Here is a 2,342-nt window from a genome sequence, read left to right as displayed (position 1 = left end):
ACAATAGCTTAAGCCAATTTTGATCTACGGGTATTTATCTAAAATTGTATGTAAATGCACAAAAGTAAAAATTTATGAGAAAACACAGATTGACGTATCAAAATTCTTTTGATAACTTTTGATCGGCGACGTCCACAGATGATCCTGCCAAAGTTTCAGGTCGATTGGCGAAACCGCCTGGGACGAGTTTGCAACAATAGGTTTTAGAGCAAATAGATAAAAAGTCGTATAATTTGATATTTTTACAGCAGAAGACCATCGGAGCAAAGATGCACATGAATCCAGAGAGTACAATACTGAAAGAAGGTCGACTCTAAACGAAGCCGTTTTCGAGATAATTGCAAAAACGCAAAGTTGATTGTTATAGCGCCACCATGAGGTCTATGAGGAACTTTTTCTTTCTTTCTTTTTTTTGCCTAAGCAGTGGGTGGAATTTGCAACCTACTAGCCAATTTTGGTGAGTTTTCGTCCAGCAGTTTTTGCTGCCCAAACACTTTTAGCGGAGAGAAAGAAGAAAGAATGAAGAAGAAGAAGAAAACCAATAGGGCCCCAGAAGCTTCGCTGCTTGGATCCCTAAAAACTGGACCATCAACATGTGGTAAAAGGTGTCTGAGCCCTTCACATCGGTCCCTCACAGAAACAAACAGCCTAATCTTGTGTTTAGTGTTACTTGCTCATCATACTTCTTTGAATGACAAAATTTGTCCATTAGGACATAAAAAACAGTGTTACGTAAACAATCCATGGAAATTGACTGTCTGTTGTCACACATCATTCAGGAAACCCATACAAATAAAAGAGAAGAATATTTGCTATTCAGAGTTGAAACTATCCTCTCCCAACACACAGGCGCCCGGCCGTTCAAGTGGCCGTGATCGTATAGTGGTTAGTACTCTGCGTTGTGGCCGCAGCAACCCCGGTTCGAATCCGGGTCACGGCAGCAGCTGTGGGCTGGCTTTTTTTTATTTTTTTTTTTACTGGACTAAAAAATCTAGCTCATTTTACGTAGTTTTAAACTGGATAGCTCAAGTACATTTTCCTGCGTCAGGCCCCATACTTTCCGACTAACCTATCATTTGACCGGCGCCCCCCACACATGTCTATGACAAACAAGACCACAGCCGTTTGTAATCACTGCTGTGAGAACCAAGCTGGTCTCACGTGCACCAGTGCGCAGGGCTAGTGGCGCAATGGATAACGCGTCTGACTACGGATCAGAAGATTCTAGGTTCGACTCCTGGCTAGCTCGTTGGGACCTTTAGCTTGTAAACCACTCGAGCTTCAACTGCAACATTCTGTACCTGACTACTGGGTGAAATGTTCAACCCAGCTGCGACATTTTGTCTTTCCAAGATTTAAAGTTTAAGCTGCACAAACACTTGATTTGAATGACAAAATTTGTCCATTAGGACATAAAAAACAGTGTTATGTAAACAATCCATGGAAATTGACTGTCTGTTGTCACACATCATTCAGGAAACCCATACAAATAAAAGAGAAGAATATTTGTTATTCAGAGTTGAAAATATCCTCTCCAAACACACAGTGCGCAGGGCTAGTGGCGCAATGGATAACGCGTCTGACTACGTATCAGAAGATTCTAGGTTCGACTCCTGGCTAGCTCGTTGTGACCTTTAGCTTGTAAATCACTCAAGCTTCAACTGCAACATTCTGTCTCTATATACTGTGAATCAAAGAACATTTACATGTGAATGGAGCCAAATCAAAGAACAGGCCTCCCAGCGGCAATTATCGGGATCCAAGCCAATCACGAAAAAGGCAACGTTTGACATTTTCAGAGGAGACGAACAGATGCAGATCACTTAAGAGATTAAAGTGATGACAGAATTTGGACTTTGAGATAATTGCGGAAACGCAAACTTGATTTTTGCAGCATCACTTTGAGATCAGAGAGTGTAATTTCATGTACCTGATTACTGGGCGAAATGTTCAACCCAGCTGCGACATTTTGTCTTTCCAAGATTTAAAGTTTAAGCTGCACAAACACTTGATTTGCGGGTATTAGGAACGTCACGTGTGCCAGACCCGGATAGTTTTGTCAGTTAAAACGTAAAACGCTTACAACAGTCAAGATGTTGGTGAGAAAATTCTAAAATAAATCATGCATCTTTCTGCCGGTTTTGGGTGTGTTGTGAAATATTTTGGTGGCATTTGATCCAAAGCTGAGTTAAAAAGAAAATGTTGTTTATACTGTACAAGCTACAGCAAGATACCGAATATCACTGCAGACTCACCGTTTGACCAATCTGAAAAGCCTTTGAAACACTTGATATCAGCCATCTGGAGAACGACTGTCATGTTTAGTAGCTTTTGAAGAAAGA

The 2,342-nt window shown here is 41.1% G+C and overlaps 3 non-coding genes across 3 annotated transcripts; all 3 read left to right on the top strand.

Moving 5' to 3' along the window:
• Positions 1-868: 868 nt before the first annotated feature.
• trnah-gug lies at positions 869-940 on the top strand. The gene has a single exon. It is a non-coding gene; the product is annotated as a tRNA-His (tRNA).
• Positions 941-1,176: 236 nt separating this feature from the next.
• Positions 1,177-1,249, top strand: trnar-acg. The gene has a single exon. It is a non-coding gene; the product is annotated as a tRNA-Arg (tRNA).
• A 303-nt stretch (positions 1,250-1,552) lies between these two features.
• Positions 1,553-1,625, top strand: trnar-acg. Its single transcript has one exon. It is a non-coding gene; the product is annotated as a tRNA-Arg (tRNA).
• Positions 1,626-2,342: the final 717 nt, after the last annotated feature.

The sequence above is a fragment of the Micropterus dolomieu genome, unplaced genomic scaffold, assembly GCF_021292245.1.
Source record: "Micropterus dolomieu isolate WLL.071019.BEF.003 ecotype Adirondacks unplaced genomic scaffold, ASM2129224v1 contig_13457, whole genome shotgun sequence".
Lineage (NCBI taxonomy): Eukaryota > Metazoa > Chordata > Actinopteri > Centrarchiformes > Centrarchidae > Micropterus > Micropterus dolomieu.
This window is presented reverse-complemented; position numbering and strand designations above follow the sequence as displayed.